Genomic DNA, 19,764 nt, shown 5'->3' with positions numbered 1-19,764 from the left:
CAGTAAAGTAGAATCATTCTGGGCTGCAACCATGGGTGATTCAGTTTTATAACCCTGATGTCCTGACGTTGCACACCTCGCTGAGGCAGTAAAGAGTTACCATGACACATGAACTGTAAGTTCTGCTGGATCCCTCTCCTCTCCTCTGTAATTATGGTGTGATACTGCTGCAGAAAAGAGATGACGTTTAGCTCTGGTGTGTTGGTAAAATACAAACATCACAATACCGCCGCAAACAGTTATGAGCAACAGGAGTCGATATTACAGAAAAGGACTTTTCGTAAAATGAATATATTGAATATATTTTTCAGCCCCCACAATGCTGCAGGATGTTAAAAGAAGTGCAGAAATATATGCAGTGGAAGTGGATACAATAAAAACTTGTACAAGAAATAGGGTTGTCAATCAAAACTGTATCATCCCTCACAGCAGATTTTACCATTCAAGCATTTTTTGTGGTTGCTCCTGAGCGGCTAAATGCAGCAAAAAAGCAAAAGCAGGATAATTTGTCATGTCCACCAAATTGGGTTACAAAGATGTAATGTGTTGAGAAAGAGCAGTTTTGTGTATTGCGTTTGTTCAGCCCATTAGCAGGTAATATATAGACAAGGATCATTTGTGTAAATAATTGCAGATGCTTTCCGTGAGAATTAGTTTGACACATGTTCAACAAGAAATACATTTGTGACGGGGACATGTACTGGAAAAGTTTTTGAAAAGTTTCAGCAGGCAAATGAATGGGAAGCAGTAAACGGTCCCTTCGACAACAAACGCTGACAACCAATCATAAAACGATTTTAGGCCTGTCGAGCTGTGCTCTGAGTCTGTGCCAAATTTCACGAGGACTGGGCAAAAATGTAACAGGTTTAAAAAAAATGTTCTAAAGCGTAAAAACTAGACTAATGGAAATGAGTATGATAGATGTGTTGCATTGGCTTGAATGTGAAGTGAATTAGTCAGACCAATGGGGTACTACAGTATAGGAACTTTTTATTGCAAGGCCCAGCAGTAATGACAAAATTGAATAAAACTCTTGTCAATCAACGTGGTCAGTCGGTGTTGATGAAAATGCTACAACATATAATCTAAAAAAAAGTCTTTCTTTTTATGAGGCAGCAGTTGCAATCCTTCCAACTCACACTCCTTTCAGCCCTACTACTGACTCACACCTTTTCGTAAATGTATTCATTTGCAAAAAAAGAGCAATTCTGCTTTAAATTGGCATCAATCATCTCTTCTGTTGAGAGTTAATTACACTATTTGAATTTAAGCAGATAAAGAAATTTCTTTTTTTCTGGATGCTCCCTGCTCATCCGTACAAGCACCAATAACAGCTGAAAACACGTGGGACAACCACGCAAACCTCAAATCTAGATAGGCTACCATGTATAGGCTAACTGACCTGAGATAAGTGGTTAGTAGCGGCTGCCTGGCTTAGCGAAAACAAGCTTTATCGTCTGTGATGGATAATTAGCACCTTTTGAGTTTTATTGTGAATGTGAGACAACATCAGTCTTGACATTCCCCCTGAAGCATATATTTCGAGGAATATATGCAACGTGAGCTATTCCCCATCAACTGATGGCACAGCCCTCCTATGATGAGTACAATCAAGCTCATAGACCTTGAGGCAGAAGACTAGAATTAGCTCTGCTTTTGTGGTCGTTGTGTTGATGACAGCAGGTACTTTGCAAGTTCAAACTATTTGAATGGAATCACCACAACGCGTGAATGCGCTCGTAGCAGCCAAATTAAATCTTAAGGAGCCCCCGAAGAGGCAGCGTTATTCAATTAGTTTGAACTATTTTTGTGTTACGTCACAATAGACTTTGTGTTCCCTGATCCATAGGAAAAGTTAGTGTGGTGGTCCAGGTGTAGGCCTATACAAATACAACCAAAAGGAGAGATGATGTGACACTTTACATACGCATTTATTGCTCATTACTCCCTTTCGACAATACAGCCACTGGCTCCTATCAACATGAGTCAAGGAAGCATCTCTAAGCCACATGGGAGTTGAATCCGGGGTGCTTGTATCAGATACGACAGTGTTGTTGATGTTCAGGAGTAGCTTCCATTCACCGCTCAGCCAATTCACTACACACACACACAACACTGGGTCACACCCGTTATAAACAAATGTGTCAAAGCCATGATCATTACAACCAACGATTGAATACAGACACAATTACAGCGACAGCAAAGGCCAAAGTTATGTCATCCCAAGGCTGTGGTCAAAGCTACTGTACAGCTTGTCTCAATCAGCCTCGACAGCCTTCAGTGAGAGAGCTATAGGTTAACTAGCCCCACCAGTCATATATCTACTGTGGCTGCAATGACTTGCACCTGAGCCAGCCTCATACATAATACTATATCACAATACAGCTCATACTTTCTCTATCAATCAGAGGGAATGCAACATTTATTTTGTGATAACGCAAAATATCACGAGATAACGCAAAACTTAACGCGAGGGAATGCAAAAAAAAAACCTTTTGAAGCGTAGAATGAGTTGTTTCCAGAAATAGCACAGATTAAATAAAGAAACACAAATCTAAAAGCTGTTATAAATGACTAACCTTTACCAACAAATTACTTCACTTGATATGTTCTCCCTTTTTAAACATGTGTTAAGCACTGCTTCACCTGCTTAAATGGAGAAGAACTTCAGAGTAACTCACACACAGACAATGAACTGCTAGTAGATCAGCTTTGTACTCTGCAATAATTGTGATCCCGAACAATGCAGAATACAATTTCATTCTGAACAGATTCATCTGAAATTCTCAATGATGGCTCCAGTTTGTTTGTATACTGTACGTCAAAGGTTTCAGGCTAATATTTAAACTTAGTAGAACATGACGGACGTGTTTATAAAAATAGTTTTCAGGCAGGGTGTCTGTAACTGAACACTCGCAGCATTAGAGATGCAGGGCGGCTCATGAGCAGCAATAGAATACAAGCAACTTCAAATGCGACATCTCTGATAAGAAAGTTCATGCGAGGATTTTGAAGTGAGGGGTTGGCAGACGGATAGAGTGGCAGACAAAGTGAAATCCGGGCTAGGTGAGAAGACTGTCAGATCAGAGGCCTTCTCCACTGTATGTCAGCGAGACAAGATGCTGTTCTCTCCCCCGGAAGATCAAAAGAGATAAGGGGGCTCTCAGAAGAGACAGAGAGACAGAGACAGAGAGAGAGAGAGAGAGAGAGAGAGTTCTTTCCTTTTCCTCTCTCCTCTCTCTATTCTGTGAAACAATGAGGAGGTTTTCATTGGCAGTGGCCATGGGAATGGCAACAAGAGGGTGACTTGTACTGTATTACTGATATATCACACTTTTTCTTTATCAGGCTTGCCTAATGGCCCCTTCCCCACACTGCATACCCCCCCTACATCCGGCGCCCCTGCTCGGACCACATCCATCTTCAAATCCAACCTTCATTTTGATCTCAACTACGAACCTATAAAGTTTGTGACTTCATCTGGCACGGTTGAGATTCCATCACGGTCATCAAAATCTGTCCACAGATGCACACACACAAGGTGAAAACAATTCCAGCATCTCTGACGCGACTGGTAATACAAATCTGTTTTTAATTTCCATCACACATCGAAAACTATCTCTCTTTGGTTGAAGATTAAGTTGCAGTCTATAAATAGTGATGTTATTGAATATGTGGGTGTACAGGGTGTCCGGGGTCAATATATTTTGTCTTGCGCATATCTCCCCCAGCGACGATATCAATTATTCCTCTTAAATTTATTCAGTATTGCTGCATGTCTTCTGAGTTACATCTGCTCAGTAGTTGCTTTATGTAGTATTCATCTGCTTGTGACATTATTGATGCCTCGCTCTCAATGGAAACGTGGGCAGGAGTTTGATTAATTCTTTTTTATCTCTCACACATGTATCACCAGTGCAGAAGTAAAAGCATCACTGTTAATAAAATTCATGATAAATTAATTAGACATTTTTGCAACCCCCCCTAACTTCAATTGATATAATCTTTGCGGCTCAGGTATCTTCTGAAGCAAGCTTTGAATACTGCATCTCTCTCTCTCTCTTATTGTTTTTATCTCTCTGTCCACCTACAGAGTGTGCTGAATTTTGCTCCAGGTTGAGGCATGTGTGAGTTCACATTCCTCCCATAAAGCCCATAAAGCTGTTGTATAATTCATGCCTAAAGAATATAAATTCTGTTTTAAATGCCACATACTTCTTCAGCATGCCCACATATTCATAAAATGATTTCATCTTACCTCACAGATACATTAATTAAAACATACTGAGGCTGGGCATTTAATAAGAGTTTAGGTAATCATCTATGTGGGAAAGCACAAGAACCAGTGAAAACCCTGGAGAAAGAAACCCATGAGGCTGGGTTTGTATTGGTGTGATTGTTTTTCTTCAACTTGCATTAGGAAGACGAATCCCACCACTAGTCTTATCGGGTGAGCAGGGACACCAAAATACATTTTCTTAATGAATATGAAGAAGCATTAGAAAGTATATGCCGGGGAAATGCAGCCTTTTCTAGCCTTCACTGCGACGCGACAGGGCCCCACCCACTTCACCTCAAGAGCAATACAAAGTTAAGGTAATTAAAAACAGTCTGCTCAGCCCGACCCGACCATAAACATCGCAGGCTGCATGCACCACGGTATATTTATATGCAAATTGGAGCTCGGGCTGAGATCACGGCGCTTTACTGATCCAGTTATTAAATGAATTTCCCCAAAACAAGTGGCAGGAGCTGCTGAGGTAGTCAATGGGTTTTCCCCTCTATCTGCGCATATTAATGAGCCATTATCAATTTTACATTCATCACAGCAGGGAGATGGAAGGGACGGCGCACCCCGCTCTGCAGTCACAGCCGCTACAAGGTCGTCCATCACCAGAGCAGAGGGACGCAGGGGGACCAGGATCTCCATATCATCTTGCTGCCCCCCCTTTTCCCTCACAAGCCCAATCTCATCTGTCTGCCGCTCCATGCAGCTACACACTGAGATGACATGATCAAGTTGTTGCAGTGAGAGCAACAGGTGTTGTTACACAGCAGCTAAAATGCTGCAGTCTCTGAGGGGCAGCACTGTCAAACCACTGAACCTGCTGGTGAGAGAAGCAGACTGCAATTCAGTGTGTGCGTAAACACACACACGTACACACACACACACACACACACACACACATACACCCAAACACAAAATACAAAATGGTCTACCGTCAAATCAACTATCCACAAAATAAAAACAATTTACTTCCAAGGACAGCTATCTTACTTAAGTAAAAGTAGCAATACCATAGTGTAGAAATACTATTTCAAGTAAAAGTCCTGCATTCAGTAAAAATACATACGTTTTACCATCCCTTAAAGTACCAGAAGTAAAAGTACTTATATATATATAACTTTACATACTGCTCGTAAACTTGTGAATTCTTCCCTGGGGATCAATACACACTTGTTTTAACCAGTGATAATACAAGTATTTCGTAACTAAATGGTATCAAATAAATAAAGTGGAGTAAAAAGTACAATGTTTGTGTAGTAGAAGTAATAAGTGGCATAAAATAAAAAATACTCAAGTAAAAGGCAAGTACCTCAAAATTGTGCCAAAGTACAGACTGGAATAAATGTCCAACGGCCATATTAACAAAGAGGAAAGGAGAGCAGGTGAAATGAAGGTTTCTTCTTGCCTTGTGGGAACGATTCCATTGTTTGTTTTACTTGCCGTCTTTTATTTGTATCTTAAGTGACCTTCAGCAAAACTAGAGTAGGGGGACATTAGCAAACCAGCAAGCATCGTTGCAGCAATTACTAGGAAATCGCGGGGCCACAGGGAGCAATTATGTGCTTCATGTTTACAATCCTGCACAGGAGAGCGATGGGGGAAAAGATGAAGAAGAGCACACATTGAAAAAAATGTAGCTATAGGCAAGTAAGAGAAAGTGAAGCGAGACAGTAGGATGAGGAGACAAAGAAAGAGTAGGGTGGAATATCAGCAGAGGCAGCGGATGAGTCAGGTCAGCAGTCATGTTTGTGAGAGGATAAGAGGACAGGAAAGAGGAGGCATTTCAAAGGCAGAGAAGTGGACTCGTAAGTGTAATTGAGTGAACACTAGTGTGGAAAAGAAGAAGAACAAAATAGCCAATTGCACTTCTCGAGTCTCCAGAGCGTGCGTTTCCTGCCACGGTGATAAGTTGGATTTCTAATACTGCATCTCGGTCCTCTGAGGCATACATTTCAAATGGCTCTGTGTCCCCACTGTGGCTGCTGCCCACACTGGCAGACGTGAGCGGTGACGAGCTGGCCAGGACACGGCCAGGCTGAGTCTGGGGCTCGGCTGATAAGACTGAGGTGGAGGAGGTCACCGAGCTCACTGTATGGAGACATAACCGCAAGTCAATTCAATTTCCTTAAGGACACAGGAGTCCAATATGCAATCAGAACATTTCATATCACAGCCAAGGCTCCAGTTTTCCCAATCTCATCGGATGAGGAAGGGAGAAAGGTGGAGGAACGAGTGAGAGAAAGCATGAAGAAGAAGAGAGGGAGCCCGTCAGACAATAGTTGTTGTTGGTGGGGGTGGGAACTTTGGAGGTTACTGCAATGGCCCAGAAAATCCTAATTTCCTGACAGTGTTGTGTTTGTAACCAGTGATTAAGCTCCAGCTGATCTCGAGAGGGAAACGAGGGGAGGAACATCAGAGAGCACGTTCACAAACACATTCAGTAAAGCGTTAGCACTCAGACAAACAGGCTAACACTGTTGGGATGTTGGGGTTCTGTGGAAGAGAAAAATCAGCCTCGCACCAGCACTTTAATTATTCATATCAGCGTGTCCTTGACGTTCAGAGGAGAGTATGAGCAGTATACATACATACCACCCAGTGGATCAAACACAATGACAACTGCAACAGAGGAACCAGCAACAAAGACGGCAAACCACCCTGCCGAGAAAGAAAGAGTGGAGGAACGGGAAGAGCTGAGAGATGAGGTATACAAAGCAGAAATCTAAAAATGACTGGAGACTTTATAGGACGCCTGTGGACACCCACAGACCTGGAACAAAATAAAAGATTTAAAGTTTGCATCATCTGCCTACTTAGACCAAACATAGCCAAGATGCAGCCTTGTTTTGTACCTCCTAATTTTAGACCACCTTCACTTGAATTCTTAATGCAGCCAAGTGGTCACACAAAGTTCAAACCTTTTGTGGTCATTCGATCCCGCTAATGTCGCTTCAGATGGGATTTCTATCAGGGCTGTCATTATGACTCAATCAGGCCAAAAGCTTTAGCAGCAGTAAAGCAAAGTGAGAGTAACAAGGTTAAACTGATGACAACTTGCGTTCAGACTGTGGTTTTACACTCAACAAACAGTGCAGATCCAGATCTTGCCAAATGGACCTATTGAGAAAAATAAAATGTGGTAAATGTGTCAACAAATGCCTTTCTCTACCTGATCCGTCACATTTCACCAAAGGGGTAAAGAAAGTGTTCCAGCTTTTAAATGTCAACTCTGGATGCGACAGAGTTGGTCATTGTTGGACAGACACAAAGTCATTTTTTATGGGCAAAGAAAATGAGTTTGTGTGCACATATGAGCATTGTAATGTTTTCTTCATGTACATAAAAAGGCCCACTGTGTGTGATTGTGTTTGTTTTCTTTGGCTGTTTTCATGGTGCATTGATAAATAGTCTCTGTGTTTTTTTGTGTGACGGGTGGGAAAAGAAGCGTGAGGCACAGTTGGATCAAAATACTTGCAGACTAAATATAAGAAAACATTTTTTATAGACAATCCACCTGATAAATATTCCAATGACAGTCATCAACTGTGTCGCTCATAACAGAAGAATTTCAGTGACAATGCGAATAAACTGGAGACCCCTGAACGGATGCTCCCCAGGTCATTTATCATTTCATAAATCATGCAGCTATAGGCTCATTCTATAAGCTTAATCAATAGTTTGTGGGACTTTATTAGACAGCACAGACAAGGAGTTCACACTGGTGGGCGGCTGAAATGAAAGTTGCAATAGAGAAACCAGATGCCGAGAGACTGCAAACAACTCCTTTGTCGAAGCAGCAAATTCACAGGGTACTAAAAAAATGCAGAGCCAGAAACGGGAGGGGAAGAAGAGGTCGTGATGAGCAGTTGAGCAAAAGAAGAGCGACTGATGAAAAGATTAGTTTGATAAAGTAGATGACGGCTCATATAATCAAAGGCCATGGAACCAAGTGCAATCACATCGTATGTCTGCTGATTTACATCGGTTCAAAAACTCACCGTCTAGTGGTGAACACTTATCTCAACAATCTGGTTTCACATTCTGTGTCCTTCTCTCTATCTGAAACGCACATTTTTTTCAGGTTAAATGTTCAACACCAACGGCTAGAGAAAGAGCAGTTTCTATAGAGATGGCAAATACTGACAGGTGCAGACGCACAAGGGTCAAAGTTGGGCGTTCATAACACTCACTAATACTACTACTCTGAAGTCTGTAGGACACTAAATGATTACGATTATGTAATGCAGTGTGTTCCTAGTTCTTGCTAGAGAAAAAAAAACAGAGAGAGAGAGAGAAAGAAGGAGAGAGAGAGAGAGGAGGAAGATGTGAGGCAGCCCACAAACAGCATCCCTCTGAAGAGAATCTCTGGAGCTTTATTACCAGACTTCCAGCAACAACTCAACCATGTGGAAGCAAACATGCTGTGTGTTTTTTTTCCTCATCTGCCTCCCTTTCACCCCTTATGCACATCCTCCTCCCTGCTCTCCCTGTCATCTTCCTCTCTCCCACATATGTGACTCCCAACACCTTTACTTCACCCCTGCTTGGCCGGCCCTCTGACTGAGTGCCTTATTTGCTCTATAATGTTGTCGTGAATGCAGCGACCCTTCTCCGGGTCACTGCTTTGAGGCTGAACTTGTATCTCACTGCCTGGCAGAAGGAGAAAAGGGGGCCAAAATGGGAAGTGGTGAAAGAAATGTGGCTCTTTCATGCCCAACATGGAGAGAAGGAGAGAGAGACGGGGGGAACGTGGAGACAGGGGAGGGGGAGGAGGAGGAGGAGAGAAGTCGTAAAGACACAGAAAACCTGCCATTCTGAGGTCTTCACAAAGAGAAAAGACAAGACAGCCAGTTGAGGAATACTCGCACACCACTACAGCGGGTATCCCACTCTTTTTACAGTCTTCCGTTGCACTAAAGCGCAGTACCTGACAGCAGTCGACAGGGCCCACAGCGGGAGGCAGTGCAGAGGAGCACACAGCACATGTTTTCTTGCATGCGCACAACCATGCATGAAACACGGTTTACAGATGCTGACGTGACTGGAGCAGTCTGCAAACGGGATGTATAATTAAAATGCTGCTGTCATTAAGACATAATTTGCATTAAGTTTAGTTTGACGCCAGTTAATCTTGTGACTGCCTGTTTGTGTGGGTGCAATGTTAAGAAAACCACGAGAGGCATGAGAGCTTTCAAACTTTTCAATGTGCCCTTTATGTATATGAACAGATGTCCACACAGGAGAGGAAATACAAGCAAACATCTGAGTGATGTGGAAAGTGAAGTGTGAATGGGGAGCTTCCATGATGAGTGAGAGATTGAGGTCATCCTGCATCCTGATCCTTTGTTACAGATAGAGGAGATCTTTCCAAAGGCTGCCACTTCATAATGTGAAGCCAGCTCTTTAATCACCGCTCTTCCTCCGACACATTATTTAAAAAAGGGGTGACATTATTGGGGCAGACATCATTGAAAACAAAGAGCTTCTTGAATAATCATATAAAGCACAATGAGGTAAAAAAAAAAAAAATCTTGTTTTTGATCTTTGGGAATCATCATTCATCATTAATGGAGGAGAGTTGCCCACAGATTGCACGCTGTTACAATTTAAATCCTATTTCCATAACTCAGACAACTGGGCAGCATTATGGACTAGGCCAGTGGCGTTGGTGTGGCTGTGAATCACTTCTTCTTACCTTTAAGAGTCACAGCTGAGAGCACGTTTAGTGCCAGAAGGACAATAAAACAGGAGCCTTCAATTTATGTTTCCCGCACAGTGCTGAAAGCTGCCCTCCACCACTCTTATAACAAAAACTCTCCACATCATCCAACAGACACTACACGAGTGCACCGCTGCAAACTCAGATCTCCAGTTATAGACCGTGCTTTTGATTAACATGGCCTCTTTAAATATAGGTTTTGTCCCACTTTCTGTACATAAAGTTTAGTGTTCCTTGTGTAAATATGTAGGAACGCACACATCCAGATTAAGCAGAGTAAGAGAGAAATAGATGCTTCTGTAGATGCTTAGATTTAATTAACCTCCCAGCTGTCCTGTTTCCCTCAGGTCAGTCCAAACATTATGCATGGATGATAACCTCACTAATAATTCCCACTGAATTTTAATGAAACGTAGACGTGAATAATAGATGAAATGGAACTTTGAAATTCTGCTGTTGTGTTATTGAAATGAATACAAAGACTCTTCACATGTGACAGTGAAGAACAAGCTATACCTCCTCTTACATTGCTGCTCCTCACGTTGGCCATGAAACCAGACCAAAAGGAAATACAGTTGGCCTGTCTCTGCAAGTGCAAACTGGAGACCCCTTTGCGATGACGCAGACCACTTATCCTGTTTTCCATGGTATATTGTTAAAAACAAAACCAGACACCTATATCTTTAATGGGGGCTCTGTTTCCCCTTTCTCTCTCAGTCCTAAAGCAGCAGACTGACTCTCACTCAAGCAATTTGTGTCGGCATCAACTGATGTCAATAGGGAACGGGGAGATAATGAAGCAGAAACACACCTTAAACAAAAACTCACGGCGTCTAATGTGCGATGTTAAACCTTCATTATATCTCATCTTAACTTCTATAATGTTTGTTTCAAAAGTGTCGACAAGCCAATTTGGCAGATGCTCACTTTCTGCTGTCGAGCCACTGAGGCTCATTAGAATTTCAATTTGGCGTGGAGGAAGGTAATAAGAAGAAAGGAGAGAGGGAGGAATGTAAGGTATAGCGAAGGGCAAGGCAGCAACAGTCCAATCACTCATAGACGAGAGTCATTTGTCTCAGTCTCTAAGGGGCACTCATTCGATTATTCCTCTGTTGTCTTTAAAGCAGAGCAAGTATCGATTCATTTCTCTTTACACCACATCAAGAGAGCAGTTCCCCCAAAAGCCTCTGCACGAAACAAATATATACTGTACCAATCCTTACAAGATTAATGGCGCAGCATCTCATATGCAGTCTGTCACAGCAGCTCAACTCTATGCTGAACGCCTATCATTTATTCTCTTTTAGGATATGGTGACATTCAACTGGTTTCATTTTAAAAAGGAAGCAACCAAGAACGACACACTGCCCAAATACAGTTCAACTTGTGTCAAGAGAGCCACGATTACATCACCGGCCCTGTCACACTTAAACGACAGAGTGTGACAAGTGGTCACGCTGAAAAAAGGCACCAACCAAAGCCTTTTGGGATTTTACACAGGAGCCGTCAAAATCTTTCAAAGCCTGAATAATCAGCTTCTGTCCCGTCAAGTCTGTAGTGAGAATAATACGAACAAATAGCTGGTAAACACTGGATGAAAAAGCAAAGCTCCCGAGAGCTGACAAAGCTCTGCTTCTACAAGGTTTGCTCAAGAAGATGAGGAGGAAAGGTAAGGGTTTCTTTATTTCTCTACGGATGTGAGTCATGCCATCATGGATGCTGGCGACAGAAAGAACAAGGAAAACAGGCAGTTTCTAATGGGTGTTGCAATGTGTGTGCGAGGTGAGTTGGAGTTGCATACATTTCATGTGTGTGTGTGTGTGTGTGTGTGTGTGTGTGTATGTTAGTATACGTAAAGTGTGCATGTATGTGCATGAGAGAGGAGGAAGAGACAGAGAGGGATGAGAGGAAGAGGAGAAAGTGAGAGCCAGCAGAAAGGAATTGCTGTAAATTGTTAACGGTGAGAGCCAGCTAAATTTGCTGACTCATGTACGCCACCCAATTACACCCCAGGACTGCCTGGCAACGCTATTGTGATTGAGCTGCTGTTTGGGCTTTTCACAGCAATTTGTTATATTGAGGATTTTTTTTTATGTTTTCATTCCTAAAGCAACTATTGCGGGTACAGAGAAAACCAAAATGTAAGTCTCATTTTTCCAATTTCAAACAGACGGCTTGTTCACACTGACTCATTATGAATGTTTTCTTGAGTTTGTGCCTCTGCCTTATTTCTGAAAGGTTTCCACCGGATTCCATCTGAGAGTAAGTCACACAAAAACCTACTACTACTACAAAAAATACATTCATTTAGATACCAGTGCTTAAAATGTGACAGAATTCGTTTTTTTTTAATTGTTTGCAGGAAAAGAAGGGTTGAGATATTCTCTACAGAGAAATGATAGTTTGGACCCGGAGGGAATGCGTGCATTTCATTCTTCCTTCCATAATGGTAGTGTCAGGGGAAAAGAGACTGTTGCATGCTAACAACAATCTTAATTAGCAACAGCTCCAAGCAACACAATAAATGGTATTTGCAAGAGAACGTGAAATAAAAATAGTGTGATTAAGTGTTATCAAAATAATAGATTGTATTGAGGCATTTCTAACTTTTTGGGTTGACTGGATAAAGAAAATATGGATATTATATGGAGCCATTTTGGTCCAGGCGATACAGCATATGCACAATAACCCCGAGCGCAGACTCTGAGATGGAGTAAATTGCCATCGCAACAATACTGCATTATAAGTCAGGCTCTAAAATTGCGCGACAGTCTCCACGTATGGTCGGTGTGGCTAGATAACCGAGCTGCGTGCAGTCACCTAAGATGGAGAGGAATGTAATCTGTTGAATGAGACAAATCTTTAAAATAAAACACATTTCCTCCCCATTGTCATTGTGCTTTGTCGGCAAAAATGAGGATTTGCGGTGACTTCTCAGACACTCAGGGCCACTGGTGAACAAAAAGAGTTATTATTCACATCACAGTAGCAAGCAAACAGACACACACACACACACGCACACACACACACACACACACACACACACACACACACTTGCTCAGACAACCCTTTGCTGCACTTTCTCATCCATTGCTATTCAGCGTCTCCTCCTGCTTGGTCCTTTATGACTCCCTGAGCAGCTCTTGGGCTTTGTGGTTACAAGAGGTACAAGTCTGCTTAACAGGCCTTGCATATTCAGAAGACCTGTAATAAGGGGGGGGGGCAAGAGCAGAGAGACAGTGGGAGGGCAAAGCTGACATAAACACTTCCAGCAGACTCAGTGAATCCTGAACTCCAGACATAATGACAGCTGTGGGAAAAAGCAACACAAAATGGATATTCAAATAAGGTCTTACAGTTGAAAGCCTGTGATCAGAGAGAGTCTATTACAGTAACTGAGTCACAGTATGAAATATAAAAAGGACCACCAGCGTTTATACATGTTTTTGCCCATTTGATACAAATATACTGTACTTGGCCGTTCTTTAAAGACACATTTTTCTGCACTTCCAGGCAGCTGTTGGTTTCCATTCATTTAAACGTGATGTAAAAATGATCTGCAAACACACGAAACTTGCTTGAGATAAGTTATCGATATAAACCACTGATTTGCTTCATTTATTTTGTCAAAGTTAGCATTATGGTTGCATGACTATGTAAGGCCCAGACTGATTTGAAATAGTTATAAAAAAAACCCTGTATGATCACTTCCAATTCATATATGAACAATACAACATATTTTTAATGATATTTAAAACGAGTGCACTTCATTTCTACATTACAGTTACAGACACAGGCACCAGTTATATTTCCTTTAAAATGATTTAATAATCATGAACTGTCTATTATAACTATTAACTTGAATATGACACTTGAATTGAATATAATTACAACCTTTAAAGAAAAAGGCTTCTATGGTTTCTATATTTGAACTATGAGAATGTGCTTTTTCTTGAATGCACATCCCGTCAGTGCATAATCCTATTTGATAGAAGATTGGCACAATAACAGTATGAAAAAGGGCAAGCACATTCACACAGTTGTTAATAACTTCCTGAAGTAAAAAGAAATATATATATATATATATAAATATATATAGCTGTATTTAATCCGTCCTGAGAAAAGGTATGTGTGTGAATGTCCATTTGGAGAATAGATGGGAATAATAGAAAGAAACTTGAGGAGGAGAGCAGAAAAATAGGAATTTTGATCACTAGCCGATAGGATCTGGCTCATGCATTATGAATGATGTCGAGGGCGACTGGCTCTCTAAACCATCTGCAAATGCAGTTAAGAAACTAAAGGCATGAAGAGATGAATTTGCATGTGTGTTTATGGATTAATTTATGGGATAATCAGGAGTTACTTTCGGCAGAGGGTTGTTTAATTAATGTCAAGAGGTTTTTCAGATGAGCTACAATAATTCACGTAATTTCAGTTGGACCATTTAGACAGCAGTCGCAGCCCGGGGGCTTCAGGGCCCCCCTTCTTACTAAACTCAACATTAGCTTGTATATTCCTCAGCGAGCATAGACGAGAGCAGCATCACCACGGAAACCACAGTCAGCCAAGTATTACCATGGGAGCAGGACGCTACATAATTATGCAAAACTGTACTTTATATTTTATTTTTTTATTTTTTTATTATTGTCATTATTATTAGGTCTTGACATCCATAAGGCATGAGTAATAGTCAGGGGGAAAATGATGTAATCAGTGAGGCAGAAACAGGAATGTGTGAATGTGTGTTTTTGTATGTGAGATAAACACAGAGCACGGGAGAGGAAAATGTCCCACCCCGTGTGTCATAACATGATGGACCTCATTGGAAATACAAACTGACAGGCGTGGTTAATTTCCTTGCAATAACTAAAAATTGAATGTCGCGGATAAACACCGACAAGGCTTTTCATCAACAGTAAGTGCTTATGATGAACCATCAGATGCAGCAAAGAACATTAGCCTATAGCGCAGAGGTAGCCAACACGGTCCCTGCGGGCACCCCGTCGCCCGCAGGGACCACGTGAGTCGCCCGCAAGGCATGTTCTAAAAATAGCACTAGTCACCATGGAGCTCCGTCTAAAATTGTAGTTGCTGTTCCTTTTTAAATCAAAAACGCTTGCATTAGTGTAGATTTTAAAATGACAATATTTCTTGTCATAAGAGAGTTGGGTACCCGGAGGCGCACCGCACTTGGTTTTCAGGTTCCAGACGCGCGCCGCGAGCGCACCCCTTCGTCTGGTCCGTAAATCCTCGGAACAGGCCGCGGGGCAATCCGACCGAAAAGGCCCAGACTAGAGGTTTTGAACGCGGGCGCCCGAAGACGCTCGCGCGCCTCGGAGGGTTAGATCCCCCGCTCGGCTATAGACGAGACTTTTTACTAGTTTCTTCGTGGAGACAAAGGTACCATTGGAAAATCTGGTGTCGGTGACAACAGATGGGGCTCCGGCGATGACGGGCCGGCATGCAGGCTTCATTGCGCAATGCAAAGGTGACCCAGAATTCCCAAAATTTCTACATTACCACTGCATCATTCACCAGCAGGCGCTATGTGCAAAAGTAACCGGCTTTGATCATGTGATGATACAAAAATATCAGAGATGTGATACCTCTGACTTTCAAATGAAACAGATGAACAGAAATAACAGTTGCATGTTTAAATAGGTATGTGTAGCTATACCATCATTGTTGTGGAAATCATTCTTAATAATTATTGTGAGGAATAATTAACTGACATGATCAAACAGTCTCTTCACATATATTATTATTATTATTAAAAGGTGATCTGTGCAATTTTGTTATTCAGGAAATTTGTATCAAATAAGTAGCCCGTCGTACTACTCGGTACCCTTGAAGTAGCTCTCAGTTTAAAAAAGGTTGGTGACCCCTGCTATAGCGCATGCAGCAGAGAAAATACTTGCAACTACTGTATGTGATGGAATTTAAAGATTATAATCATACCAACGCAACACAAAAATTGATGTAAAAGGCTGACGATACTAATACAATTTTTAAGAAAATAATGCTAAAAGTACGAGTGGAATTGTCTTGTTCATTTTGGCTGCATTTTCAAATATGTAATAGATGATGAAAATGAGGCCACTGAATTCAAATTGTAATACTGTGTAGCATTATGTGCACATATGGGAAACTAAGTTGCATTCACAGTTTAAAAATGTCATCTTTAAACTTTTATAAAGCATAACTTGGTGAACGGTACTGACGCATGTTTACAGCTTGTGAATACCTTAATAAATAACCAAACTGTTAAAGATGTCATCCATTTTGCACACATCGCTGGATTTTCTTTAAATTAATACTGGAATGCGTTAAACTGCTCTAGAACTAATCACCACATCAGAGTTGATCTTAACAAAAGTAAACGTTTCCGCTAACACTGTCATGCTGCTCAGCGCCCAGGAGTGATCTATTTTCTGAAACCACAAATGCAGATAGATGAAAGTGTTTCAGTTGTTGATGCAGAACACTGAGGAAGATGAATATTTATACAGAGGCACACATGGGAGCACTTCACTATGCAGCTGAAAGCCAAAAATGCAACCAACTCATTCTCCTCCCTTCTCCTGTCAGCCCAAACAGCCCCTCAATCAATTCTCTGCTAAAAACACAAACACACCCTCCACGCATGCACCGTCCTGCTTACGAGGAATCCGCTCGCACTCACTCGGCCTCGAAAACACTCTGTAGAAGGGGCCAAAAAGCCCAAGAGTGTGTGTTAACAGAGAGTCCATGTGATGACTGGAAATTCTCAGCTTGCCGTTTCAGACAAAAGCGCCGGGCAGAATGAAAGGGAAATTGGAGTGCTTACTGAAGCTGCTGAGAGGGCCCCTAGCTGAGGCACAAATTGCTTCCCTCCTCTCCACTACACAGCCCTAACATGGCTGAAGCCATACATCAATTACCAGCCACCTGAATGGAACATCTCTGCCACTGCAGTACCTTTTCTGGTTTACTGCCAAATGAGTGCTGCGTGTACTTCACATCATAGAAGTCAAGCAGGCAATACTAAGAAGGCAGGTGTAGTATAAATCTGCTGCCCATTCAAAGGAAATAAGTAGCTGTTGACAAGCCTCGGTGGCACCTCAAGTAGAGGGAGAGAAAAGTGAAAAAGGTCTGCGAACCACAGTGCAACTGATTTCACATTTTTCCGTCTAACAGTTATGAGTAGGTTTTAAAGTATTTTCAGCACCAAGCAGTTTGTGTCATATGATTGCTCTCTGTGTTCATTAGAGAGAGAAAGAGAGAGAGAGAGAGAATGAGAGAGAGAGAGAGAGAGAGAGAGAGAGAGAGAGAGAGAGAGAGAGAGAAAAGACTCTGACCCGAAACCCCCCATTCCCAGAAACAACTTTGTTCTGGTCAGTCGTCCATCAGAGTCCAAGCACAGAGTGTGTGACAGAGAGGGGAAAGAGAAAGAGAGAGGGGGCTCACAAACACAGTCATTTTGTCCAGCTCACTACATCCCTAAGCCCTCCTCTCTTGTCTGGTTGCCTGCCAGGCAAACCAGCGATCCCAAGATACGTTCTCTCGTCAGTTATTACAAAAAAAAAAAGCCTGGTGAGTGCACCCTGTTTTACATTTCATCACAACTGCAAGCTAAATCTGCATCAGGCAATTTCGTCACTGCCACAACTTTTGATGAAGCTGGGCAAAAAAAAAAGGAGAGAGGTTGACGATATAAAAGATATTTAATGTATGAGGCAGTTGGAACTGTGTAGTGAAGTAAATGATTGATGGCTCACTGCTCACACATTTATGCTAAGTTGGTTTCGATGTATTTTTTCTTTCTTCAAACAGAGCAGTCGGGCCTCTGGGCAACGTGCACATCTTGTGCTTTCTGTATGAATCATGCGTCCCTTCATACCCATGCATGTGCATGATTATGGAACAGCAGCATGTCTGGGGGTCTGACCAGAGCTGGGAGTGCATGGTACATACTAACAGAGAAGCCAATTAGCAATTCCAGCAGTTGCTTGTTGAACCGGCACGGTGCAGAGGTCTCTGTTAAATCAAAATACAAATGCAAACTAGCCAAAAGGGGGCTGGAGTGCTTGTAAATCACTTCACAGCCACTTCAAGCAATCAGACAGAAGACAAGGCACAAAAAAACATTGAAGAAGTTTTATTTAAAAAAAAAGGGAAGACCAAGTCTTCCTCAAGAGACACCTGCAATGCTCGCCTAAGGTTATACAAAAAATGGCATGATTTAGGCTCTCACTTTGTGGAGTTTGATCTGATTCGTTCACTGGAGAATTTTTTTAATTGCTGTTCGCATGGGAAATCACTCAGCCCTTGGGCGAATGAGCAGGAACAGTGCTCTCAGAATTCTGCACATACACACACACACACACACACACACACTTTCACACCCCTCATACCAACCCACTCGCCACAATAAGATGTTGGCATTGTATGTATCTCCAAACCACGGATACGCTGCATCTCGATGTTTCTCAATCCAAACGACGTTTGATATCAATGTTTCTACATACGTGTGTATCGACTTTATAGTGCTTTCATTTCTCTGGCTGCTTCTGCCATTTCTAAACTGCGTTCTCAATTAACGTTTAGGGTCAGCGTACAAAGCATCTTTGTTAGGTTCAGTATAAAATCATGTTTTGAATTAAAATACGTTTTTGGTTTCACATGAGACACAAACAACCAGACCAGGCTACTCATACTGGTGAGCTATTCAGCTCTCATTCAGCTTCCTGATATGGTTGAAACACAGCCCGAGAGGAAATGAAAGCCTGTAATCCACACAGTGTTTAATCTAATTGTGCTGTATTTTCTGAAGGCCACTACCACGCTGCAGTTCCTGCTAGTGTGAGGGCATGATGGAGATATTATGAGACTGGAGAAAGACATGATGGGAGTATTGTTTTGTTTACAGTTTGCAAAACACTTGACTTGTAAATAGACATTTTATTTCTTATTTTATTGTTGGTCATTGGTGCTTTATATATATGATAAAGATGATAAATTCCTTGTGTGTGCACGCAGACTTACTTATACTGATTCTAAGAAACATTTAGCCAAAAGGTGACCATCTAAGCCAGTGACTCTGCAGATTGAAGTCCAAGAGCAGGCCTTGGTTAAGTAAAAGCAGGGGGCTGACAGCAGTGACCTAAACTGTATTCACCATACTGTTGTGCTTGAATGCAGACTGTTGTGCTCTCTGGAGCTCTATGTATCTCTGTGCTGCAACAAGCAAATTCCCAACTGGGATCGTTTGGGAGTTTAGTACCATTTTAAAGATGCATCTATTTTAAGGATTCCATCAGGCAGTCGGTACGCAGTGAAACTGCATGAGATGGTGTAAAACCTGCACAGCAGAGCTGGTCTCAACTGATAGACCTAATGCCTCGAGCCAGTCCCACCTCGTGTCCATCTATGTCCCATCATATCGGACGTGTGCTTCTGTCAATCACTCTGTTTAACTGTCTTCCCGCACATAAAGATTATGTGCTGACGACGGACCCTGCACTAATTTGTCTGACCTATCTCATATGAAGAGATTCACTGTAGAGTGTGAGTCTGCTCCGTGGTTGACATTTAATCCATGCCAATTCATCACCACTGCAGCTTACCCCAGTGGATACTACTGGGTGGCATATTGCCTCAGAGCGGACCTCCGGCACAGATGCAGAGCAAATGACAGGTGTTTTTTCCTTGTATTTCCTTTTTGTGAGCGCGTGTGTGTGTGTGTGTGTGGGGGGGGGGGGGGGGGGGGGGGGGG

This window comes from Anarrhichthys ocellatus, unplaced genomic scaffold (genome assembly GCF_004355925.1).
Source record: "Anarrhichthys ocellatus isolate YVR2014 unplaced genomic scaffold, GSC_Weel_1.0 scaffold40, whole genome shotgun sequence".
Classification (NCBI taxonomy): Eukaryota; Metazoa; Chordata; class Actinopteri; order Perciformes; family Anarhichadidae; genus Anarrhichthys; species Anarrhichthys ocellatus.
This window is presented reverse-complemented; position numbering follows the sequence as displayed.